Source organism: Lepus europaeus, chromosome 10 (genome assembly GCF_033115175.1).
Source record: "Lepus europaeus isolate LE1 chromosome 10, mLepTim1.pri, whole genome shotgun sequence".
In the NCBI taxonomy this organism is placed as follows: Eukaryota; Metazoa; Chordata; class Mammalia; order Lagomorpha; family Leporidae; genus Lepus; species Lepus europaeus.
Window position 1 is genome coordinate 7,591,609 of NC_084836.1, and position 27,024 is coordinate 7,618,632.

The 27,024-nt window shown below is 48.7% G+C and overlaps 1 protein-coding gene across 1 annotated transcript in view; it reads right to left on the reverse strand.

Moving 5' to 3' along the window:
• Positions 1-25,603, reverse strand: part of TNRC6B (trinucleotide repeat containing adaptor 6B) — a 295,987-nt gene extending 270,384 nt beyond the window's left edge. Inside the window, exon 1 of the mRNA XM_062202813.1 lies at positions 25,553-25,603. The gene's annotated coding sequence lies outside the window, so the exon portion shown is untranslated. The remainder of the gene's footprint in view (positions 1-25,552) is intronic.
• Between the last annotated feature and the right edge of the window lie 1,421 nt (positions 25,604-27,024).

The following is a 27,024-nucleotide window of genomic DNA, read 5'->3' on the forward strand; positions in this document are numbered from 1 at the left end:
AAATAGTGAAAAATATTTCTTAAAACTACTTTAGTAGCAAAATCGCTTATTGCTAGATCCTGGAAACAAAAACAGTGCTGCCAGGGCCGATGCTGTGGTGCAGTTGGGTTAACACCCTGGCCTGAAGCGCTGGCATCCTATATGGGCGTCAGTTTGAGACTTGGCTGCTCTACTTCCACTGCAGCTCTCTGCTATGGCCTGAGAAAGCAGTAGAAGATGGCCCAGGTCCTTGGGCCCCTGCATCTGCGTGGGAGACCCAGAGGAAGCTCCTGGCTCCTGGCTTTGGATCGGCGCAGCTCCAGCCACTGCAGCCAATTGGGGAGTCTCTCTCTCTGCCTCTCCTCTCTCTGTGTAACTCTGATTTTCAAATAAATAAATAAATCTTTATTAAAAAAAAGTGCTGTTTTTACATGCGTTGTTTACTAAAGTGTGATTTTTACTATCCACAAAAAATATGTGGCCATCAGAAAAACAGTACATGTGGGCACCTGCGTTTGGCTCAGCAATTAAGATGTTGGCGTCCCATACCGTAGGGCCTGAGTTTGAGTCCCAGCTCTGCTTCTGATCTAGCTTCCTGCTAACACTGCAATCTGGGAAGCAGCAGGTGTTGGCTCAAATCCTTGGCTCCCTGTCTCACCTGTGGAAGACCCAGATGGAGTTCTGAGCTCCTGGCCGGGATCTGGTCCAGCAGATGAAAGATCTCTTTCTTTTTCTCCCTTTCTTTCTCTCTGAAAGATCTCTTTCTCTTTCTCCCTTTCTCCCTTTCTCTCTTTCTCTCTTTCTCTCTTTTTCTTTTCTCTTTTTTGACTGGCAGAGTGGACAGTGAGAGAGAGAGACAGAGAGAAAGGTCTTCCTTTTACCGTTGGTTCACCCTCCAATGGCCACTGTGGCCGGCGCATCTCGCTGATCCGAAGCCAGGAGCCAGGTGCTTCTCCTGGTCTCCCATGTGGGTGCAGGGGCCCAAGGACTTGGGCCATCCTCCACTGCACTCCCTGGCCACAGCAGAGAGCTGGCCTGGAAGAGGAGCAACCGGGACAGAATCCGGCGTCCCGACTGGGACTAGAACCCGGTGTGCTGGCGCCACAGGTGGAGGATTAGCTAAGTGAGCTGAGGCGCCGGCTCCTTTCTTTTTTTCTTTTCTTTCTCTCTCTCTCTCTGCCTTTCAAATAAATAAATAGATAAAATGACAACTTAAATATTTTTAAGAAGTTGTACATATGAAAATATCACTGATACACAGATTTTTATATTAAAGATAAAGATAAAAAATACCATGGTAAATTTCAGAGTAAATATTTACTTCACATATGACTTCAAAATAAAATTTTGCAGGGCCAGCACTATGGTGCAGAGTGTTAAAGCCTTGGCCTGAAGCACTGGCATTCCATATGGGTGCTGGGTTGAGTCCGGGCTGCTCCACTTCTGATCCAGCTCCCTGCTAAAGTGCCTGTGGAAGCAGCAGAGGATGGCCCAAGTCCATGGGCCCCTGCACTCACGTGGGAGACCTGGAAGAAGCTCCTGGCTTCAGACTGGCTCAGCTCAGGCCGTTGCGGCTATTTGGGGAGTAAACCAGCAGATGGAAGACCTTTCTCTGTCTCTACCAATCTCTATAACTCTTTCAAATAAAAAAAAATGTTTCCTCCTGGAACCTTTCTTTTACTCAAACAAAGCACAGAACTGGAATAAATGAGAGAAAAATTAAAGACAGAAGAAAGGTACTAAGATACAAGAACATCAAGAAGAGCTGGGAAGGAGATATCACGTAAGCAGGAGCATTCACGCCTTCACTGCAGGGCTTACTGTAAAATAACTACCAGACTGTAAACTCAGTTAACTAAAAATATGAAATTAAAGAAAATCAAAGTTGCAAACTAAAAATCTCAGACTTTAATCCACGATAATACTTTTTTTTTTTTTTTTTTTTTTTTTTACAGGCAGAGTTGGACAGTGAAAGAGAGAGACAGAGAGAAAGGTCTTCTGTCCGTTGGTTCACTCCTCAAATGGCTGCTACGGCTGGCGCGCTGCGCCGATCCGAAGCCAGAAGTCAGGTGCTTCCTCCTGGTCTCCCATGTGGGTGCAGGGCCCAAGCACTTGGGCCATCCTCTACTGCCTTCCCGGGCCACAGCAGAGAGCTGGACTGGAAGAGGAGCAACCGGGACAGAATCCAGCGCCCCAACAGGGACTAGAACCTGGGGTGCCGGTGCCACGGGCGGAGGATTAGCCAAGTGAGCCGCGGCGCCAGCCGAGAATATTTTTTAAAAGCTACTATGGGCCAGCACTGTGGCTCAACAGGCTAATCCTCCACCTTGCGGTGCTGGCACACCGTGTTCTAGTCCCAGTTGGGGCGCCGGATTCTATCCCGGTTGCCCCTCTTCCAGGCCAGCTCTCTGCTATGGCCCGGGAAGGCAGTGGAGGATGGCCCAAGTCCTTGGGCCCTGCACCTGCATGGGAGACCAGAAGAAGCACCTGGCTCCTGGCTTCGGATCAGCGCAATGCACCGGCCGCAGTGGCCACTGGAGGGTGAACCAACGGCAAAAAGGAAGACCTTTCTCTCTCTCTCTCTCTCTCTCTCTCCACTCTGCCTGTCAAAAAGAAAAAAGAAAAAAAGAAAAGCTACTATGTTGGGGTGTGAGCTTTGGTGTAACAGGTAAAGCCACCACTGTAGTACCAGCATTCCACATGGTCGCCAGTTCAAGTCCCAGCTGCTCCACTTCCAATCAAGCCAATCAAGCTCTCTGCTATGGCCTGGAAAAGAAGAGGAAGATGGCCCAAGTCCTTGGGCCCTGGAGACCTGGAAGAAGCTCCTGGCACCCGACTTCGAATCAGCCCAGATCTGGTCATTGCGGCCATTTGGGGAGTGAGCCAGCAGATGGAAGACCTCTCTCTCTCTCTCTGCCTCTGCCTCTCTGTAACTCTTTCAAATAAACAAATAAATCTTTTTTTAAAAGTTACTATGTTTCCTAATGGGGGTGAGGGCGCTTAATAGGACCTTAGGGTGCTGGATATCAAAGATCACAGAAAAGCAATTTTAATCCCTCCCTCAAAGAATATATATACACACACACACACACACACCAGTCTACCAGGTGCAAATGAATACTCTATGTTTAATTGCATAAAGTATCCAGATTCAAGACCTATCTTTGGGGCCGGCGCTGTGGAGTAGCGGGTAAAGCCATCGGCAATGCCGGCATTCCCATATAGGTACTGGTTCAAGTCTCGGCTGCTGCGCTTCTGACCCAGCTCCCTGCTATGGCCTGGGAAAGCAGTAGAAGAGGGCCCAAGCACCTGTGTGGAAGACTCAGCAGAAGCTCCTGGCTCCTGGTTTCAGATCGGCGCAACTCCGGCCATTGCAGCCAATTGGGGAGTAAACTAGTGGATGGAAAACCTCTCTACCCTTCTCTCTCTCTCTCTCTGCCTCTGCCTCTCTGTAACTCTGCCTTTCAAATAAAAAAATTAATCTTTAAAAAAAAAAAAGACCTATCTTCAAACTAAGTCACATGATCCCTACAGAGTAAGACAAATACAGGCAAGTGCTTACTCTACTGAAATCCAATCTCTTATATGAATATCTTTTAATTAAGCCTGTGAAAACATCAATAATGCTGTACAGGCATCAGAAGCCTCATTTACACTCTGTATGTACCATGACATGCACTCGGACAGGGGGCCTTAGTTTATCAAAAAACTAGCAATGGGGCCGGCGCCACGGCTCACTTGACTAATCCTCTGCCTGCGGCGCCGGCACCCCAGGTTCTAGACCCGGTTGGGGCACTGGATTCTGTCCGGTTGCTCCTCTTCCAGTCCAGCTCTCTGCTGTGGCCCAGGAAGGCAGTGGAGGATGGCCCAAAGTGCTTGGGCCCTACACCCACATGGGAGACCAGGAGGAAGCACCTGGCTCCTGGCTTCGGATCGGCGCAGCGCGCTGGCCATAGTGGCCATTTGGGGAGTGAACCAATGGAAGGAAGACCTTTCTCTCTGTCTCTCTCTCTCACTGTCTAACTCTGCCTGTTTAAAAAAAAAAAAAACTAGCAATGGGACTATCACAATTTAAGAAGCTTCCACAGTTGAGAGCGCAGTATAGACAGAAAATTTATTCAGACACCAGTGAGTTTATAACCAATGTAGAGAGAGGCTACCATATGAAAAGGATTTAAGAAAGCCTCCTAGGGGCAGGCAGGTGGCCTGGTAGTTAAGACACCCACATCCCACAGTGGAGAAGCTGGGTCAACATGGCCTGCGGTTCCTGACCCCAGTTTCCTGCTAATGCAGACCCTGGGAGGTTCATGTGGGAGACTTGGACTGAGTTTGATTTTCAGGCTTCATCTTTAGCCTTGACCTGTGGGCATTTGAGGGCGTGAACTGATGAATGAAGGAAGATCTCCCTTCCTTTCTTTCTCTCCCTCTCTCTCCCCTCTTGCCTCTCAAAATTTTTTTAAAAGAAAGCTTACTAAGCAGCAGTTCAGTACAGGTTATAAATATAAACTAATGATACTTGATATATACCAGGAAATACACAGAAATATTCAAATGAAAATCATTAACTCTGCAACTCTTATTTTGCTTCTAGTTTACAAATTACGTAAGGAAATCTATCACTGTCTGAACTCAGTTTGGACTCAATACTTCTACCCAGATGACAAATCATTTAACCAGACCTGAAGGTGACTCTTGTTTGCGCCCCAAAATCAAACCCACCCTGAAAGAATGAAGATTCCCACCCCCAACGGAAATTCCGAGAGTATCTCATACTCTGGAAGTGACTCTGAAAGAATTCCTCAGATATTTTAAGAAAAGGCAGGACTTCAGTTTCCAGAAAAGATGGAGTAACAAAGAATAGATTTATCCTTGCACTTCAAATAAGTAAAAAACTGGAAAAAAATACACTGAATGACATTCTTTGTGACAATGGATCTTAGACAATGAAGAACAGTGATCCATGAGAAATGGCAAACAAACAAGGTGGACCAGACAACCCACAAGATTCCAGGCCACGAGGCAGGGAAGGAAACCTGGGTGAGCTCAGAGCCGTCCCTCAGCTAAGGAGACAGAGCTGGATTTTGGAAGGCCACAGCATGTAGAATTTACAGCATATGGTTCTAGAGAGGAAAGAGCTGCACAGAGAGAATTCCAGAGATGCACGAGGATCCTCGGAGCATTCAGCTGAGCACCACAGCACATGCACACAGGGAAGCTAGTGTCTGCTGGGGAACAATCACTCAAAGGATTAGAGGAAGCCCTGGGCTTACCCAGAGGCAGAGAGTGCCTGCTCTCAGCAGCCAGGCTAGAAAACCACACCATTCCCAGAGTGCAGGATTCAGAGAAAGTGCTGCTTCAGTCACAAGGAAGATTAATCTAAAGCATTTTCCTGGTCTCATCTAAAAAGCTGAAAAGCAATACCCAAATGGGTCAGTCTATCCAGAACAAAGCTCAACAATACTTACAGACACACAAAGATCCAGCATCCAGCAATACAAAACTGACAATGTCTGGCACACAATTAAAAATTATTAGACATGGGCTGGAGTTGTAGCATAGCTGGCATCCCATACGGGTGCTGGTCCAAGTCCTAGCTCCTCTACTTCTGATCCACCTCCCTAATGTGCCTGGGAAAGCAGAAGAAGATGGACCAGGTACTTGGTCCCTTGCATCCACGTGGAAGACCCGGAAGAAGCTCCAGGCTCCTGGCTTCAGATTGGACCAGTTCCAGCCATTGTGGCCATCTGGGGAGGGAGTGAACCACTGGACAGAAGATCTCTCTGTGTCACTCTGTTTCTGCCTCTGCCTCTCCATAACTGTGTCTTTCAAATAAATAAACCTTTTTTTAAAAAATTTGAAATAATAATGTGATAACATTTTTGAAAAGGAAATCTGAATAAATCTATATGTAATAATAAGCTGAGTTGGTAATCAAAAACTTCCTATAAAGAAAAGCTCAGAACAAAAAAACCTTACTTATGAGTTCTATCAAATATTTACAAGAAAATTAATAACAATTATTCATAAACTGATACCATAAAAAGAGGTGGGATATTTCTCACCTCATTCTGAGTAGTAAAACTCTACTACCAAACAAGAAAAAGATGAAAACACACACACCAAAAACATTCAGACTCGTATTTCTTTATGACTGTAGGTGTAAAATTCCTTGATAAAATACTAGCAAATCAAATACAGGATCTATAAAAAGGACTTGATGCCATTAGCACATGAGATTCATCCCAGAAATGTAAAGTGGCTTGCTATCCAGAAATCAATGACTATAATATACCACATCAACAGAATAAATTACAAAGGCTACATGATCATCTCAATATATGCAGAAAAGGCATTTGACAAAAACTCAGTGCCCTTTCTAAAAAGCACTCAAGAAACTAGGAATGTTAAGGAATCTCCTCAATTTGATAAAGGTCATGTTCAAAAAAAAAAAAAAAAAAAAAAAACTTCAGCTAACACCAAACTAAGTAAAAGACTGAAAATCCTTGTGGTCCCCCCAGAATCAGAACAACACAAGGATATCTATGTGTTTCATCTCTATCCATTTAAACATACTGGATGTTCTAGTCACAGCAATTAGGCAGAAAATGAAATGAAAAGCATCTAGATTAAAAAGAAAACATAAAACTATCTCTATTTTATGTATAGAAAATCTCAAGAAACCCAACAATAAATTATTAGAAATTAATTTAACAAGGTTGCTTGATATGATCAATATACAAAAATCATTTGTTATATACATTAGTAATGTATCAAAACTGAAATTGAGAAAATACTTCCATTCAGACTAAGATGAGAAAGAATAAATAATAAATATTTAGGAATAAATTTAGGGGCCGGTGCTGTCACATAGCATGTAAAGTCACTGTTTGCAGGAAAGGCATCCTATGTGGGCGAGAGTTCAAGTCCCAGCTGCTCCACTTCCAATCCAGCTCTCTGCTATGGCCTGGGAAAGCAGCAGAAGATGGCCCAAGTGCTTGGGCCTCTGCACCTATGTGGGAGACCCAGAAGAAGCTCCTGGAAGGATACTGGCTTCAGATCAGCTCTCTCCAGCCATTGTGGCCATTTGGAGAAAGAACCAGAGGATGGAAGACCCTTTCTCTCTCTCCTCTCTCAACCTCTCTCCCCCTCTGTCTCTGTAACTGCCTTTCAAATAAATAAATAAATCTTTATTTAAAAATGAATAAATTTGGGGCCGGCGCCGTGGCACACTAGGTTAATCCTCCGCCTGCGGTGCCAGCATCCCATATGGGCGCCTGTTCTAGTCCCAGTTGCTCCTCTTCCAGTCTAGCTCTCTGCTGTGGCCTGGGATAGCAGAAGAAGATGGCCCAAGTGCTTGGGCCCCTGAACCCACATAGGAAACTGGGAAGAAGCACCTGGCTCCTGGTTTCAGATTGGCGCAGTGCCGGCCAGAACCAACAGAAGGAAGACCTTTCTCTCTCTCTCTCTCTCACTGTCTGTAACTCTAGCTGTCAAATAAATAAAATCTTTTTAAAAAATGAATAAATTTAAGCACAGTAAATAAAAAACTTAATACTCTGGAAACTGGAAAACACTATTGAAATTAATTAAGATTTAAACTAATAGAAAGACATCCCATGTTCATTGACTGGAATTTTTGTTAAAATGGCCACTCTCCAAATTGATCTACAGGTTTAGCACAATCTCTACCAAAATCCCTAATTAACTTCCTTGTAGCAACTGACAAGATGACCCAAAAATTCATGTTGAAATTTAAGGGATCCAGAAGCCACAACAATTTTGAAAAAGGGCACAGTGAGAGGACTCATGTTCCCTAATCTCAAAAATTACTACCAAATTCTCATTAATACAGGACAGGCATACAGAATAATGGGACAGGCTGAGAATCTAGAAATAAACTCTAATTATAGCCAATTTCACAATAGGGATGCCAAGATAATTAAGAATAATCTTTTCAACAAATGGTGCTGGGAAAACTAGACATTACATACCAAAGAATTGAGCTGTGCCTCTTTCTTTTGCCAAACACAAAAATGTACTCAAAGCAGATCAGAGGGCTGACTCGGTGCAGCGGTTCAGCTGCCACCTGCGACGCCAGCAGCCCACATGAGCATCAGTTCAAGGGAACCTGGATGGAATTCCTGGCTCCTGGCTTTCAGCATGGCCCAGCCCTGGCTGTCGGAGCCATTTGGGAAGTGAACCAGCAGATGGAAGATTTCTTTCTTTCTCTCTGAGCTGTTATGTTAACTACAATTTTCCATTTGAAATTTTTGTATAGTTTAAAGATGCTTCTGTATGCTTTCTCTGTCTCTTCCCCTCTGTCAATCAGGCTTTCAAGTAAATAAACTTTAAAAAAAAAAGAGAGAGAGAAAATTGAGATTCCAATGATTAAAACAAATAAATTAGGCCAGCGCCGCGGCTCACTAGGCTAATCCTCCGCCTTGCGGCGCCAGCACACCGGGTTCTAGTCCCGGTTGGGGCACCGATCCTGTCCCGGTTGCCCCTCTTCCAGGCCAGCTCTCTGCTGTGGCCAGGGAGTGCAGTGGAGGATGGCCCAAGTGCTTGGGCCCTGCACCCGCATGGGACACCAGGAGAAGCACCTGGATCCTGCCATCGGATCAGCGCGGTGCGCCGGCCACAGCGCACCTACTGCGGTGGCCATTGGAGGGTGAACCAATGGCAAAAGGAAGACCTTTCTCTCTGTCTCTCTCTCACTGTCCACTCTGCCTGTCAAAAAATAAAAAATAATAATAATAATAAATTAATAATAATAAAAGATACTATATCATGACCACAGGGACTAAGCCCAGGAATGCAGGGTTGCTTAATATTCAAATATCATGCAATATAACTTACCATATAAAAAGACTAAAGAACAAAAACCTTATTATTTCAATAAACCAGAAACCAGCCATCTTCTTCTGCTTTCCCAGGCCATAGCAGAGAGCTGGGTCAGAAGTGGAGCAGCCGGGACTCCAACTGGCACCCATATGGGATGCCGGTACTGCAGATGGCGGCTTTACCAGCTATGCCACAGCACCGGCCCCCAGCTCCACATTTAATAGCTGTCTCCTGCTAATGTGTGCCCAAATGGCTCAAGTACTTGGGTCCCTGACACACATATGGGAGACCCAGATTGAGTTCCAGGCTCCTGACTTTGACCCAATTGTGAGTATTTGGGGAGTGAACCAGAGAATGAAAGATCTGTCATTTCTGCTTTCTGCCTCTGAATTTTTTTTAAAGAATTTAGCACCCCCCCAAAAAAAATTTCAAAGAAGTGTGACTCAAAGACTGCAAAGTAAAATTATCTTTTTGTAAATTGTATATGCTTTAAAAACTCAAGCCTATAAAAACACCACTAGAATTAATGAATGGAATTAGCAAGGTTTATTTGGGTCACTACAGTCACAAGGGTATCAGTAAAAAGAAACTATGTACCCAACTGAAGAGGGCATTAATTAAGAAAGGTTTCCAGGAAGGCAAAGTTTAAAGAAGGCTTTTCTAGAGTAAGAAGGAAAACGAATTGGTACTCAGAACTATGGAGAATATTTTAAGTAAGTCAAGCCTTTATAAACACGAGGACAAAGTTCGTATGAGAAGTAGAGAGAGCGCGAAGATTCCAAACTGGGCAAACACAGCTCGTGGATGGAAGAGTGGGGGTTTGGCTCAGACACTGGTGTTTAGATTTCACAGGATAAGAAGCACAGGATGACAAAGATGGGAGATCAAATGGTCTGCAGGAAACGCTCTGGGCAGAAACCTGGAGCAGGACAGGGGACAGAAAGCTGAGTAACCCTGACACAGCTGGAGGCTGGCGGCAGAGCCACAGAGCAGAGAGGTGCTTCACGATGTGGGAACAGGGAGGATGGGGGCCAACAGTGGGGCTGGAGCATGGGCCCCTCTCCAGCCCCCTTTTTGAAAAGCACCCTGAATGGGTCTTGGGGCCCCAGGTCTAAAATTAGGTTAAAGGCAAACAAGAGAAAATGACACTAAAGTCACATTTTTAGCTCTGCAACTAAGAGAGCATTTGCTTCCAGAGCACACGCGCTGCATGAGTGCTGAACCCTGGTGCTGGTGGGTTCGGGAAGCCTGGGGCGCTGTCACAATGCCTGGAGGCCCACGCCCAAGCACACGCCCGGCAGGCAGAGGGTCCCCTTTGTCGAGTTCTCAAACCAGCTCTCACTGGCCTGAAATGTGTTGTCTTCTGCACTTTCATTCTCTCGTTTTGTTTTCGTTGTTTCTACAAAAAGCCTTTTCACGGTGGTTTGTGTTTTGTCTTCTGGTGTTTAAAAAGTCATGCTTTCCCCACTGGGCCCATCTTTCTGCCACAGACAGGGTTGGGGGGCAGAGGGGACACAAGCAGAACTTTCTTTTATAAGTAGGAATCAGAAATTATTGTGCCAAATTGCAAAGTAACAAATTTTAAACATATTGGTGCAAAAATATAAAACTTCTATAGTGGGGAAAAAAGTTGACAAGAAAGTAGATTATGAAAGATCATTTAAAAACCAAACAGGAAAGATTCTATATTTAGAAGCACCGTGGAGATACCCATCTGGGTAAGCACCTCTCATGAGCAGGACGTTTTGGAGTAAGACACACCAAGGTTTTCACAGGAGGAAGTCTCACCTCTCCTGCAGATCTCCTTCCTCCCTGCCAAGCCTTGCACCCAGCAGGTGCTCAAGACACTTCCCTTCAGGTAATGAGCAACAGGTCTGAGCCACTTCCAGCTTTTCAGGACCCTCCATTATATATTTTAAAAATAAAGACATGCCAAAACAACAATATAAAATTTGGGGTACATTTTAAAAGTACAAAGTTAATAAACAAGCATGTGTTCACTTGTCATAACCACAGACAGTGTGATGTGGTGAGTAGAACAAGCTGGAAGCTGAAGTCAGTATCTTCTTCCAATCCTGTAAATTTACATCTACGGCTGTTTATACCTACTATGTGCAAACAATTCTGTGTGCCACAGAAGGAAGCAAAGTGGTACAAACTTGTTTTAAGCTCAAGGCATCCAGGATGAGAACTTCTAGTGCCATCACTCTACCGATGTCCTAGCAACCCTGTCACCTCCTCCATTCAAGCAGCCTCAAATCTTTCTCCCCTGGGCCCTTTTCTTTATACCTTTAAATAGAATTTTTTATCTTAAGATACTGTTGCCTGGTCAACTCCATTCTACTTCCATTTTTCTCCTTCCATTCTTTCCCAAGTACCTGAAATAAACTCGATATGCATCACTACCATTCTCCCTACCATCAATATCTGCTTAGCTCCTTGGCATCCAAGTCAGTAAATGAATACACAGAACTTGCAGAAATCGGCCAGTCAGGGGGCTCTTGTGCCTACAATTAGCACCACCAGAACTAAGTTACACCCTCCTGTTCTGAAACATACCAAGCTCTGAATATGCAAAGCTGAGAAACACTGGGGAGTCACCTAAGGTGCAGACATACCACAAGTAAGCCACGTGCTTGAAAATAAACAACAGAGTGAAAGAGTAGGCACAGCCTAAGGTGGGTGGGTGTGGGAAGCAGCAGGGCGAGCAAAGGGCTGCTGAAATTAAAAAGGAGTCACACGAAGAAAAATGGGCTAGATTTCCATGCCATTCGTCTTCCTTCCCTTAATTTTGGTTAAGAATCAAATTACACCATTGCCAGCTCAGTGACAAAGTTGGAGACTTTCGGCCGGCGCCGCGGCTCACAAGGCTAATCCTCCGCCTTGCGGCACCGGCACACCGGGTTCTAGTCCCGGTCGGGGCACCAGATTCTGTCCCGGTTGCCCCTCTTCCAGGCCAGCTCTCTGCTGTGGCCAGGGAGTGCAGTGGAGGATGGCCTAAATCCTTGGGCCCTGCACCCCATGGGAGACCAGGAGAAGCACCTGGCTCCTGCCAACGGATCAGCGCGGTGCGCCGGCCGCAGCGCACTACCGCAGCGGCCACTGGAGGGTGAACCAACGGCAAAAAGGAAGACCTTTCTCTCTGTCTCTCTCTCACTGTCCACTCTGCCTGTCAAAAAAAAAAAAAAGTTGGAGACTTTCATGCTCTGGGAATGTCTCCCAGGACATGGACCCAGAGGCCCTTCTTTCTGGTTCGGGTCAGGCGCAAGCACTTGCTCGGGTGATCCGGAGGTCACCGCCTCCCTTCTGTTTCCACAGACGAGCTGCAGTGAGTCACCACTTTCTAACTCCACCTGACATCCTTTGCATGCTTATTACCAGGCAAGCATATTAACTAGAAGTGACAGGTACCACTGGATTTATGATGATCTCCTCTGAATGCTACTTCATATGTCTTTATGAATTCAAATATACTGAATCAGATGATTATTTCTAAGGTCACTGCCAGTGCTAAACAAACTGCAGCGTGGTCCAAGAGCCTGAGTCTGGCACGTTGCGGTTCACCTGTAAGTCAGCTGCTGGCCCTGTCTTCTACCAGCTTATAAAGCAGACTGGAATGATCGTCATCTCTGTACACTAAATATGCACCTTTGCACCTGCGTAAGGCTGCTCCCCTCCGCCTGGAGCGCCCCTTTCCTCCAGGACTTCCTGTGAATGTCACCTTCCCTGGGAAGGCTCTTCCGACCTGCCCAGTCACCCTGAGGACTTTCTCACCTCACCCCCACCCTACCCCTCCTACTGTTAATACAGCACTTATGTCAGGCACTCATCCCTGTGTGGTCGGCCACGCCCACTGGCTGTGCACTCCCTGGGCGCCAAGATCTCTTCATCCCAGCTGCAGTCCCAGCTTCCAACACAGCACTCAGCACAGTCTGCACTCAAAACTTCCATGACGCTGCGGTCACGTGACACCCTGGCATGGTACAGACTTTTAAAGTAACAGCCATTACTTTTATTTCTACTAATAAGGATTAAGAGGCCATCCACTGGGGCTGGCATTGTGTCGGAACAAGTTAAGCCACTGCTTACATCGCCAACAGCCCGTATCTGAGCACTGGTTTAAGTACCGGCTGTTCTGCTTCCCAGCCGGTTCCCTGCTAATGTGCCCAGTAAGCAGCAGATGATGGACCAAGTGCGTGTGTCCCTGCCACCCACATGGGAGACCTGGATGGAGCTTCAAGCTCCCTGCCTTGGCTTGCTTGGCCCAGACCTGGAAGTTGCTGCCATTTGGGAAGTCAATCAGTGGATGGAAGTTTCTGTTTCTCTGCCTTTCAAATAAATGGAAATAATCTTTTAAAAACTGGATATTCATTAAACTTTACAATAGCTGAATAAAATTTTCAAATAAATTAACTTTAATTACAATATTCTTTCTGTAACTAAAATGTTTATATATTACAAATAGAAATTAAGAAAAAAATAGAACCTCAATGGGGCTGGTGCTGTGGCATAGCAGATAAAGCTGCCACCTGAGACGCTGGCATCCCATATGAGCACCAGTTTGAGTCTCAGCTGCCTCCCTTCCAATATAGCTCCCTGCTAATATCTCTGGGAAAGCAGCAGAAGATCACCCACGTGATCGGGCCCCTGTTCTCATGTAGGAGACCCAGGAGAAGCTCCTGCCTCCTGGCTTTGGAATGGCCCAGCCCTGTCATTGCGACCATTTGGGGAATGAACCAGCTGATGAAAGATCTATCTCTGTCTCTCCCTAATTCTGCCTTTCAAATTAATTTTTTTAAAAAAATCTTTAAAGAAAAATAGAACCTCAAGGCAGTTTAAAAAGGGAAGTCTTTCCCTGTCCCTACATGTTTAGTTTAAACCATTAGAATGACTCAGGGTTGGGGCAAGCCTTTGGCCTAGTGGTTAAGACATCAGTTAAGACACCTGCATCCCATTCCAAGCAGCTGGACTTGGCTCCTGGCTCCAGCTTCCTGCTAAAGTGGACCCTGGAAGGTGATGCTGATGGCTCAAGGAGCCAGGTTCCTGCCACCCACCTCAGAGACCTAGACTTGAGCTCCTGCATCCAGACTTCAACCCAGACCATATGGGCATGTAAGGAGTGAACCAGTGGATAAAAACTCTCCCCTCCTTTCTCTCCATCTCTCTCTCTTTCTCTCTGCCACACACACACACACACACAGAAGAATTTTTTAAATTAAAAAAATTATTATTATTTATTTGAGAGACAGAAAGAGGCCCCATCTGCTGGTACACTCTTTAAAATGCCTACAATCTGGGGCTGGCGCTGTGCAAAGCAGGTAAAGCTGCTGCCTACAGTGCCAGCATCCCATATGGGGGCCGGTTCAAGTCCCGATCCAGCTCTCTGCTATGGCCTGGGAAAGCAGTGGAAGATGACCCAAATCCTTGGGCCCCTGCACCCTCGTGAGAGACCCAGAAGAAGCTCCAGGCTCCTGGTTTCAGATCGGCATAGCTCTAACCATTGTGGCCAGTTGGGGAGTGAACCAGAAGATCTCTCTGCCTCTCCTTCTCTCTCTGTGTAACTCTAACTTTCAAATAAAATAAATAAATCTTTTAAAAATATAAAATAAAATGCCTGCAATGGCTTGGGGGCCAAAGCCAAAAGACAGGGTGCAGGAACCCAACTGTTTGAGCCCTCACTGCTGCTTCCTGGGGTACACTTTAGCAGCAAGCTGCAGTCGGGAGGTCCAGCCAGGAAATGAATGCAGCTGCTCCAGTGTCAGTCACAGGTGTCCCAACAGGCATCTTACCTGGAGCGAAACACAACAGTTTTATTCATGTAGCCAATCTTCTAGCAAGGGAAACACAACATACAACTTAAACGATTATTTTAATACAATGCATTAAGTGCTCTTAGTGTTTAAACAGAGCTCATCTCCTAATTCAGGGTGGGGTGGATGTGAAAGTCAGTGAGGCAGAAACCTACAGACAGCTCTGGGGATTGAAGAGGCATCAGCTAACCTGGGGCAGCTTTAAGTAGATAAGAAATGCAATCAGATTTACAATTGTTTTTAAGTAAACATTTTGAGGTATGATATCTACAGAACTGTTCTTGTGACAGATGCAGTAACTTTCTGAGGTGAAGAATTTCCTGCTTGTAAAAGCTGAGGCTCTGCTTTGCTGATTTGTTCTGTTATTTACTCGGAAACTGTCTAAGAGCCTGCAACATGGCAGGCATGGTACCACGCGTGTTTGAGAATGCAGGGGGCAGGCAACATGGGGGATGGGCATTTGGCACAGAGGTGAAGACACTGTCTGGGCTGCCCTTTGGGACGCCAGCATTGCACACTGCAGTCCCTGAGCTCACATCCTGGCCCCACTTCCAATCCCAGCTCCCTGCTAATGTGTGCCCTGGGAAGCAGTGCGTGTTGGCTCAAGTACTGGTGTCTCTGCCACCCATGTGGGAGACCCACAATGGGTTCACGGCTCCTAGCTTCAGTTTGGCCCAATTGTAACTCTTGAGGACGTTTGGGGAATCAACCAGCAAACGGAAGATCATTCGCTCTTCCTCTCTTTTACACTCCTCTCTATATATATCCTTTCAAATCAATTAAAATTAAATTTTCAAAGACTCTTTAAATTTTTCAAGAAATATTTAAAAGAGATAGGTCCGGTAATATGACAGAATTCACACTATAAATAAAGTATAGGGAATCAGAAAGAAATATTTTTTCTAGGAAGAATGAATCATTTTGCCACCACAGTAAAGAGGCATTATTTACCCCAACAAATCCTGTGTTTTGACCACAGCAGGTACTCAAGCAAATGTCAGCACTACAAACAACCCAGGACGGCAGACTCCTGGTTCAGACACTTTCCAGCCCTGGAATGGCTCTGGAAGAACAAGCGTTAACTCCAACAAGCATGGAACCACTTTAGAGTTCTACTTCTGAAGGTGCCGGCAGAGGCAGTTTACAAACCACAGAAGAAAATGAATCCCACTAAAGTCAAACTTTATCTTTGACTCAACTTGAAAAAATATTATTGGGGTCGGCATTGTGCCGTGGTAGGCTAATCCTCCGCCTGTGGCGCCGGCACCCCATGTGGGCACCGGTTCTAGTCCAGCTGCTCCTCTTCCAACCCAGCTCTCTGCTATGGCCTGGGAAAGCAGTAGAAGATGGCCCAAGTGCTTGGGCCTTTGCACCCATGTAGGAAACCCGGAAGAAGCTCCTGGCTCTTGGCTTCAGATCTTCCCAGTTCTGGCCTTTGCGGCCAATTGAGGAGTGAACCAGAGGATGGAAGACCTCTCTCTCTATCTCTCCCTCTCACTGTCTGTAACTCTACTTCTCAAATAAATAATACAATCTTAAAAAAAAAAAAAAAAAAAAAAACATTATCTAAACATATTTATGTACTTATTTTTTATTTATTTAAAAGAAAGAATCTTCTGTGTAATCTTCTATCTACTAATTTACTCCCCAAATGCCTACAACAGCCAAGGCTGAACCCAGCTAGAACCAGGACCAGAAATCTATCCAGGTCTCCCACGTGGGAGCACTGGCAGGACCCGAGCACTGGAGCTAAACCCTGCTGTCTCCCAGGGTGTGCATTAGCAGGAAGGTGGGACCAGAAGCAGAGCTGGGACTCAAATCTAGGCACCTGAATATGTGACTCTAGCATCCCAAGCTGCATCTTAACTGCTGTGCCAAAAGACTGCCCAAAACAGTTACTTTTAAAAAGCAAATCTCGACAAGTAAAGAAAAGAAAAGAAAAACAAAGGAAGAAAGAAAGAGAAAAAGCCAATCTACCACAAACACGTTAAGTTCTATATGTTAAATATCAACAGTTTTATATGTCAACCATACCCTACAAACGTAGTTTGGAGAAAAGGTAAGTACAAACCCACGTACGAACCCACAGCCAGTGGCTGAGGTTCCGCTGCTGTGTAGACCGTTCCCCAGGTCCTCCCTCCTCACTCACAACCTATGTCTTCCAAGGACCTCTGTTTCAGTTACTAACTGGAAAGGTTAAACGCAGCACACAGAAAGAATACAACAAAATACCAAGTTGTGTTTATTCATTTATTTAAAGCTTTTACAGAATGCCTACCATAGGCCAGGTCAGGAGCTATGTTAGGGATGCAAAGATGAGTAAGACGAAGGGCTGCCTTCAAGACACCCAAAGCTTCGGGGGAGGCAGACAACACACAAAGCAGAACCAGCAGGCTGTCACTCTGCAAGTGCCGCCAGGAGAACCCTGGGCTCAACTGGCATGGGTTCTCAGTCACAGACACCCATTCTTACTGGTCAGTGTCCACTGCTTACCACCTGTAAAATATCTTACCATTACCTCTGATGACAATACAAACAAGTTGATAAGTACTGCAAATAATTACTACATGAAAAAGGCAATGGAATGAAAAAAAAAAAAAAAAGGAATGGAAAAATGGAAAGTTAAAAGGTTTCAAGGGCCAGCATTGTGGAGTAGTAGGTTAAGCTGCCACCTGTGACACCAGTATCCCATATGGGCACCAGTTAGTGTCCCAATCCAGCTCCCTGCTGATGGCCTGGGAAAGTAGTGGAAGATGGCCCAAGTGGTTAGGCCCCTGCTACCAATGTGGGAGACCCAGAAGAAGCTCCAGGTTCCTGGCTTCAGCCTGGCCCAGTCTTGGCTATTGCTATCATCTGGGGAGTGAACCAGCAGAAGGAACATCTCTCTCTCTCTCTCTCTCTCTGAAAGTCTGACTTTCAAATAAATAAATCTTAAAAACAAAAGCAAGATGCCGGCACTGTGGCTCAATAGGCTAATCCTCCACCTGCGGCGCCAGCACACCGAGTTCTAGTCCCGGTTGGGGCACCGGATCCTGTCCCGGTTGCCCCTCTTCCAGTCCAGCTCTCTACTATGGTCCGGGAGTGCAGTGGAGGATGGCCCACGTCCTTGGGCCCTGCACCTGCACAGGAGACCAGGGGAGGCACCTGGCTCCTGGATTCGGATCAGCGCGATGCGCCGGCCGCGGCGGCCATTGGAGGGTGAACTAACGGCAAAGGAAGACCTTCCTGTCTCTCTCTCTCACTGTCCACTCTGCCTGTCCAAAAAAAAAAAAAAAAAAAAAACCCAAGAGGCTTCAGAGGAGATGGTGAGAACTCAAGTTTAGGGAATCCCCACGGGTTTCTCAGCAAGCAAGGAGCACACTTTGGATAACAAAGTTGTTTTTAATCAAGAGAAATGGTTATTAAAAGGTCCGTGGCTGGAATGACTATATTGAAGAGGTGGCTTAGTACTCTCTGTCCAGCACAGCGGCCGCTAGCTACATATGGTCGCTAGCACCTGAAATATGACTATTCTGAACTGAGATGGGCAGTGAAAATACACTCTACACTCCGAAGACAGCCTGAGAAAATAATAATGTAAAGTATCTCATCAGGAATTGTTTTTTTACTGGTTACATATTTATTACTATATTATTATTATTATGCCTTCTGTCCTGAGCACTTTAGTGCCCTGATTATATATTTAACTAATAGTATTCTGGGTATGTTGAAGTAAATAAAATGTTTAAAAGATCAATTTCATCCTTTTTTTGATTCTTTAATTTGGTCACTAGCATCTGTGGCTCAGGTCTGCAGCTTGCATCCTGCTTCTACACAATAGTGCTAGTCCAGACAGCTTTACAAAACAAGCTGAAGAGTTTAAACTCTTTGAAACCCATGGAAGGTTTTCAAATGGTAGTGCCTGTGGTGGATTCAGGAAGGAGCAGTAAACATAAACAAAGCAGGGATTCAGAAGATTAGCGTGGGGGGATCTGCAAGGGCGAGACACTGGAGGCAGCTGTCTTAGTCAGGAGGCTGCAAAGGTCAGAGGGTATGCAGGCTCAGCGGGAGAGTATACATGGTCTTCAGAAGCTGGACACTGGGCTGGGCAGAGAGGGCAGGAACAGATCCAGAGCAGGCTGAGACAAGGGAAGACTGACAGCTGCAAGCCTGGCCCCCAGCCTGGATGACCAAGGTGCAATGTTCACAGGGCTCAGCCAGCAGGGCTCAGGTTAGACCTCGTCTGGCTTAGTGACAAGGGCTCAAGGCAGAGGCACAATTCAGGAGAACAGGATCAGCATCCCCTTCAGCAAATGCAAATCTCTCTCCATGCGGCAAGGCCTCCAGCAGTGGGATCAAGTCCCAGAAAAGACCAGGAGGAGGCAGGTAAGGCTCTCAGTCCTAACACGGCCAGCAACTGTTTCCTGGGGTCTGCTGGACACTAGACACACCGGGGCTGAGGTGAACAATACCACACACTGTGGTAAGAGCGACACGGATGAACAGCACCTCCCGAGACCTGACTGAAGGCCAGAGGGTAGTGGGACAAGGCCATCAAGAAAAGCCTCTCCGAAAAGGCAACGGACAGGCAATGACTAGTGTGGCACAGCAGAAGGACAGCCCAAGCCAGGAGAGTGGCACCTACAAAACCTCAAGGCTGGAACACGCCTGGGTGATTCGAGGAACTGACAAGGAGTACCGTGCAGTCAGGTCAGAAAAGGGGATGAGTCTTAAACTTAAATAAAAGGCAGAGAGCTACAGAGAGAGAGACAGACATCTTCCATCAGTTGGCTCACTCCCCAAATGCCTGCAACAGCCAGGCTGGACTGTGCCAGGCCAAAGCCCAGAGTCAGAAATGCAGCTCCCCCACATGCGTGGCAATGGCCCAAGAATCTGAGTCGTCATCTGCTACCTCCCAAGGTGCACATTAGCAGGAAGCTGGAATCGGAAGCTGAGCCAGGACTTTAAGCCCCGGTGCGCCCAGCTGGGGTGCAAGTGTCCTAACTGCAGCAAACCCTCTCCCCATGAGATGGGTTTCAAGAGGTGAGAAGAATGTGGGAGACCAGAACACACAATGCCTCAAGGTAACAACTGAAATCCCCAGCCTGCCTGAGTGCAGTGGGAAGTCAGGGGAGAGTTCTGACCAGGAAAGAGGGGGATCCCAAAGGATTTTTAAGTGTTCCAACTACCTGTGCTCCTCGAAACCCACTGAATCTGGGCCTGCCTGACCCCACAGGAGGCAGGAGCCAGTATCTGCAGCAGAGTAGCAGAATTCTAGGTCTGGGACGTAAGAGAAGTTTTTGTACGGCCCTCCAAATGCACCAAGGAGGCAACCCTGGGAGAATGGAAAAGCTGAACTGGGGCACATTAGCTATCTTTAAACACACTGAAGATGAGGGGCAGCATTGTGGCATAGTGGGTTAAGCTGCTGTCTGTGACGTGGGCATCCCATATGGGTGCTGGTTTGAGGCCACCTGTCCCACTTCCAATCCAGCTCTCTGCTAATGCACTTGGAAAAGCTATGGTTGGGGCTGGCACTGTGCCATAGTGGGTAAAGCCACCACATGCAATGTTGGCATCCCATATGAGCACCGGTTCAAGTCCCGGCTGCTCCACTTCTGATCCAGTTCTCTGCTAATGCTCCCAGGAAATCAGCAGGAGACCTGGAAGAAACTCCTGGCTCCTGGCTTCAGATGGGCCCAGATCCAGCTGGTGCAGCCATTTGAGAAGTGAACCAGAAGACAAAAGACCTCTCTGCCTCTGCCTCTGTGTAACTCTTCCTTTCAAATAAATAATAAATCTTTAAAAAAACGAAAAGAAGAAAAACAAAAAAGGAGTGGAAGATGGCCCAAGTGCTTGGGCACCTGCAACCCACACTGGAGACCTGAATGGAGTTCCACGCTCCTGGATTTGGCCTGGCACAGCCCTGGCTGTTGTGGGCATTTGGGAAGTGAACCAAGGGATGAAAGGCTTGTTCTCTCTCTCTAACTCTGCTTTTCAAACAAATACATAAGTCTTCAAAAATAAAAGTTAAGGGGTTAAGAGGCCAATGTTGTGGCACAGATGAAGAAGCCACTGTCTGCAATACCGGCATACCATATGGACACTGGTTCAAGTCCCAGCTGCTCCACTTCCAATCTAGCTCCCTGCCAATGCACCAGGGAAAGCAGTGCTTGGGCCCCTGCACCCACATGGATAACCCAGAAGAAGCTCCTGGCTCCTGGCTCCAGCCATCGTGGCCATTTGGGAAATGAACCAGCGCATAGAAGACTTCTCTCTGTGTCTCTCCCTTTCTCTCTCTGTAACTCTGCATTTCAAATAAATAAAATATATTTTTTAAGAAATTAGAATTAAAAATACAAAAATAAACATGATGAAGAGGAAGGAGTGGGAAATAGTTCCTGCAGGACGGACGACTGCTGCTCTGGAGTGAGAGGAGCGGTCTGGCACGGACACGCTGGTTAGTACACACGAAGGTGATAGCTTATCAAAGCAGAATTTCTAAGGAGCAGAAAAACAGAAAAACAAAACAATTACAAACGGCCCCAAGTGGTCCTTGGTGTTCACTTCTCTGTGGGACAGAAATCAGGACAGGAATGATACACAACCAGTTACTAAGAAGGGGCTGGCATCGTGGTACAGCACCCTATCCTGGGAAGCTGGTTTGTGTCCCAGCTACTCCACTTCCATTCCAGCTCCCTGATAATGCACTGGGGAGCAGCAGGTGATGGCTCAAGTACTCAAGTCCCTGCCACCCACATGGAGACTCAAATGGACTTCATGGCTTCTGGCTTCCACTGGGCCCAGCCCCAGCCGTTATGGCCACCTGGGGAGTAAACTGGTAGATGGAAGACCTCTCTCTGTGTGTCTCTTTGCCTTTCAAATAAATAATTAATTAAAAGGGGGAGGGTTGTCATCCTGGTTGGAGTGCTGAAGCCATCCAATGGTAGCAGGAGTCATTTGGAGAATCCACTTGTGTGTTAATGTTCAGAGAACACAAAGTCAGTGTTACTGTACATCTAAAACGTCATTGTAATAAAACTCTTAAAGAAAATGGAGGGAGTCAAAAGGATTCACTGTGGGCCAGCAACGTGGCTTAACAGGCTAATCCTCCGCCTTGCGGTGCCGGCACACCGGGTTCTAGTCCCGGTTGGGGCGCCGGATTCTATCCCGTTTGCCCCTTCCAGGCCAGCTCTCTGCTATGGCCCGGGAAGGCAGTGGAGGATGGCCCAAGTCCTTGGGCCCTGCATCTGCATGGGAGACCAGGAGAAGCACCTGGCTCCTGGCTTCGGATCAGCACGATGCACCAGCCACAGCGGCCATTGGAGGGTGAACCAACGGCAAAAAGGAAGACCTTTCTCTCTGTCTCTCTCTCCCTCTCACTATCCACTCTGCCTGTCAAAAAAAAAAAAAGGATTCACTGTGGCCAACAGGGAGACAGAACAGGATGAAGCCCAAGGAGACAGTGTGGGAAATTTAACCATTAGGTAATTGGCAATCTTGGAAAAACCTTCAGTGAGTGCTGAGGTTGGGAGCTGGTTGCAAAGGTTCAAAGAATGGCTGAAGAGTGAAAGAAAAGTAGTCAGTTGAGTGTCCTGACAGTAGCCCAAACAGGAAAGCAGAACTGCGAGATTGAGCACCTCAAACTGTCCAAGACCAGGAGATCCACTGCACTGTTCATTTGGAACACGCATGGTGCACATGAGCTGTTCACTTTCTTATTGTCTCATTAAGTAAAACTGCATAATTCAGGGGCCAGCGTGTGGCGCAGTGGGTTAAAGCCACGGCCTGCACTGATGGCACTCCATAAGGACATCGGTTCAAGTGCCGGCTGCTCCACTTTCAATCCAACTCCCTGCTAATACACCTGGGAAAGCAGTAGAAGATGGCCCAAGTCTTTGGGCTCCTGCACCCCTGTGGAAGACCAGGAAGAAGCTCCTGGCTCTGGCTCTGGCTAGGCCTAGCCCTAGCTGTTATGTCTATTTGGGAAGTGAAACAATGGATGGAAGCTCTCTCCCTTTCTCTGTCTCTCTCTCTCTCCTCTAATTCAACTGTATGCTATAAAATGAACCCCAAGTCTCTACACTCTGCTTCTCAGAACTAGCGCTTACTGTGTCACCATTAGGTGCTAAGCATCACGCTGGATACAAAAACAGGTAACAGCTGATCCCTGAAGACCACACAGGGCTCACTGCAAGTCAGACACTGGCGTGGAACTGCACAAAGGGCTCTGAGGCCTTGAACGCCGAACTAAAATCCTTTTGCTTTCAGCTTTGTAAAAATCAAACAGGGAAGAAATAAAAACAAAGCTTGGATGTACTCCAGAGCTTGGATGCAGTTTGTAAAAATGTTAATTTTGAGAACAGTGAGCTTAATTTAACACCAAATCCCTAAGTTAGAGATGGGCAACCCATGTCATCAGTGGCATTCCCACTGCTCAGCACCTTTCTGTCTTCCTCTGCATAATTTCGGAGGATAAGTGGAATAATCAGAGACTCTGAAAACAGACAGACTTGAGACCAAATCTCTGTCCTTCAGTTTCTTAGCTAGGAGGCTCTTGGAGGCCCTTTTTCTTATCCATACAACAGTAATGATATCTACGCTATAGGTCAGGAAAAAAACGTACCGAGGCTGATACACAAGCATGCAACAAATGCCAGCTAACGTTACTACTACCAACTGGACAAATGGCACTGTTCCAATTTTAAAACATTCTTCAGGGCCGGCGCTGTGGTACAGGGTAAAATCGCCACCTGTAGGCATCCCATATGGACACTGGATTGAGTCCTGACTGCTCCACTTCTGATCCAGCTCTCTGCTATGGCCTGGGAAAGCAGCAGCAGATGGCCCAAGTCCTTGGGCCCCTGCACCCATGTGGGATACCTGGAAGAAGCTCCTGGCTCCTGGCTTCAGATTGGCACAGCTCCGGCTGTTGCAGCCAACTGAGGAGTGAACCAGCGGATGGAAGACCTCTCTCTCTCTCTCTCTCCTTCTCTATGTAACTCTGATTTTCAAGTAAACAAATTTTTAAAAAATCTTTTAAAAAACATTTTTCAGTGACTCCATCTTAGAAAAAAAAAAACTTTTTCTCAAGGGCCATAAAAAGCAGATCCCAAGAGTGTGCATTTGAAACTGGGCTGCTCCAAATCTTATCCGGCTTCCTGCTATGTGCCTAAGAAGGCAGCAACTGATGGCCCAGGTACTTGGGCCCCTGACATCCAGATGGGCGACCAGGATGGAGCTTCGGGATCCTGGTTTCTGCCTGACCCAGACTTGGTTGTTGCAGTCATCTGGGGGAGTGAACCAGCAGGTGGATCTCTCTGTCTCTTCCTTTCTCTCAGTAACTCTTTCAAGTAAATAAATGTCTTAAAATAAATAAATAAATAAAGAGGCGGCTGGTATTGCGGCATGGTGGGTTAAGCCGCAGCCTGCAACACCTGCACCCCCTGTGAGCACGTGTTCAATATGAAGTTCCAGGCTCCTGGTTTCAGGCCAGCCCCAGTCGTTTGGCAAGGGACCCTGCAGAGGCAAGATCTTTCTGTCTCTCCTTTTCTATCACTCTGCCTTTCAAATAAAAATAAGAAAACGTTTATTTTTAGAAAAGAAAAGCAGCTTGGGAACTTCTATGTCTCTTTAAGTCCTATCAGAAACTACAGGAAATAATGGTGCTTGGGACAAGCTCATCAAAATGGTAAAGAGCTGGGCAGGTGCTATGGGCAGTGGGTTAGGCCACAGCTCGGGACAGCAGCATCCCACATCCAGCGTCCTGTTAATTTGCAGCCTGGGAGGCATGAGAGGACGACTCAAGTACCTTGGGTCCCCGCCACCCACGTGGGACACCTGTATGCAGTTTCCGGCTGCTGGCTTCAGCCCGGCCCGGCCCCAGCTACTGGGGGCATTTGGGGAGTAACCAGTGGATGGAAGATCTCTCTCTCTCTCTCCTGCTCTGTCGCTCTGCCTTTCAAATAAGTAAGTAAACGTTCCTAAGATGGTCAAGGACTAAAGGAAAATAAAGGCGTCCTTGTCATCAGTCCCTCGTCCCAAGTGGGACAAGCCGGCCTGGTTCAGACTTGTGCCCGGGACACTGCCGGGGCTTTCAGCGCGGGGGCCTTCGAGATGCTCACACGGCGAGGCCAGCTCCAAGCTCTGCTCCTCAGGCGGCTTTTAATGACACCACGCAAAGCCACGGTTCCAAAGCCAAAGCCAAAGCCGCTGGTGCCTCGCCACACCAACAGGAAAACTTCACACTGCTGCAATTTCCCGCAACGCAGGCAGACATATTTTCACACAACGCTACGATCTACACCTCGCTTCTCCACGCACGGCCGCAGGGCACCCACGAGGCTCATTCGCGGACTCCCGTAACGCGGCCCAGAGACACGCGGGATACAGGGCTGGGCCCGGCCTGCGCCCACAGCCCGGGCACGGGCCGGTCCGCACGGAGGTCCTGGGTGTCGCCGGGCGCTACAGGCACTCCGGGGGCCACCAGGGGCTGGAGCCCCTTCAGCCGCAAACTCACGGGCGCCAGGCCAAGGGGAGGCGGCCCCGGGCTCCGGGAAGGCCCGCGGGGGCTCCGGCCGGGGTCCGGCCCGGCACCACGCAGGTGCGGCGCCCCGGGCAGGGTCTCGGCGCGGGGCCCCGGGGCGCCCCCGGCCCGCGCCGGCACGGGCGGCGCACTCGGCGGGCCGCGCTCCCCAGGGCCCCCCAGCGACGGGAAGCGCCCTCGCCGCGGCCCGCGCGCCCGGAAGCCCTCCCCTCCTCACACCTGCCGGCGCGTGACGCGGGCGGCGCGCGCGGCCCTGCCGGCCCCTCGCCTCAGACCCGGCCGCCGCGGCCGCCCCCGCGAGCGCTCGCGGCCCCCGGCCCCGGGCCGCGCCGCGCGCTCCCTCGCGAGGACACGCACACGCCTCGGGCCGGACGGCGCGGCTCCGGTCCTCACTCACCGGCGAGCTGCGCCGGCTCCGAGTGCGCGGCGTTCCGCTGCGAGGCGAGGCGAGGCGAGGCGCGCGGTCCCGCTTCTCCGCAGGCTACGGGGGCGACGTCGGAGGGGAACTTGAGGGGCGCGGGGGTCCCTCCCTCCCGCTTCACCTCCCAGAAGCACGGGGACCCCAGAAACTAAAAACAAAATAAACAAACTTTCCCCTCCGCCTCCCTCCCCCAAAACCACAACACAAACACTCGGGGGCCCGCCCAGAGTCCCATCCCATTGGCCGCAGGGAGGATGTTTCCGGCTGTCACTGGCTGGCTTTTGTGCCCGTCAAGTTGTCGTTCCGCCCCTCCAATTCCTCGCCGCTGCCGTCGCCCCTCATTGGCTAAGTGCTTCCCGTTTGACGAGCTAGGATTGGCTGAGCTGCCTGCGCCAATCATGCGGGGACACACCCCCTCAGCATCGCAGAGGCCGCTTCCTCGGCTGCGGACCGAGAGAGGCGAAGGGGAAACTAGAGCATGATGGCGGCCGAGCCCGTTTGGCGCAACCATCGTCGTTTTCCTATTTTTAGCTCATGAGTGCCTCGCCCCGGCGCCGTTTCCTCTAACGTCCTCTCTCCCTCCCGTACTGCCTAATAACGGAATCTATACGTGCCGGCTCCTTGATTTATCCCCTCAGAAGTGCTGAGTGTGGGCTGGTGGTGCGTCATTGGACGGTCGGGCTGCCACTCCCGAGCCGAGGCTGCACGCTATTGGCGGAACGGCCAGAAAGCCCGGCCATCAACAAGGGCTGAAGCCATTGGTTTGAAGCCACTGAGCTCTGTGCCGGCGGCTTATTGGGCGCCCGGGTGCGCCGGTCGCGTCCCGCTCGCTGCGCGGCCTGGGTTCGGCCCTGGTGGCCCGGGCCGTCGTGGGCGGCGGTAATGGCCGTCCTTGCGCGCCCAGCGTTCGGCCGAGTTCCTCACGGAGACGGTTCGGTCAGACGCGTGGGGGTGATGGCGCGATTGTTCTAGGACGCTCGGGCCCGGGGGGCGCCCAAGGTCGCGCGGAGACGGGGGCCCGCGGCGCTGGCGTGGCGACGGAGCCCTCTCACTTTTCTCGGTGCTCAGGACCGGACCCGGCTGCCAAGCCCAGGCTGTCACACGGCCGCCCCGTCGGGCACCGGGTCCCTCCGTCCCCTCTGGGAGCCTTGACTGTGGAGGGGCCGCCCCCGCCCCACCCTCTGTTCCGGCAGCCTGAGTTGAATGGCCTTGATGTCCCCCCCCCGCCCCCCAGAAGTGCACGTCCACCTCTTTCAGCGACCCGGCTTTTGCAGGTGGACTTCGCGACCGCCCTCCCCGCCCGGCCCGCCAAGCCCCCTTCGCGCCCGGCCCCTGCTCGTTCTCTGGAGAGAGTGGAGACCAAGAGCGACTCGCCTTGGAAATCAATAATGTATCGCGTGCAAACGGAAGGGCCCTTCCGCTGCTGGACCGCGTCCAGGGTGTGAGGC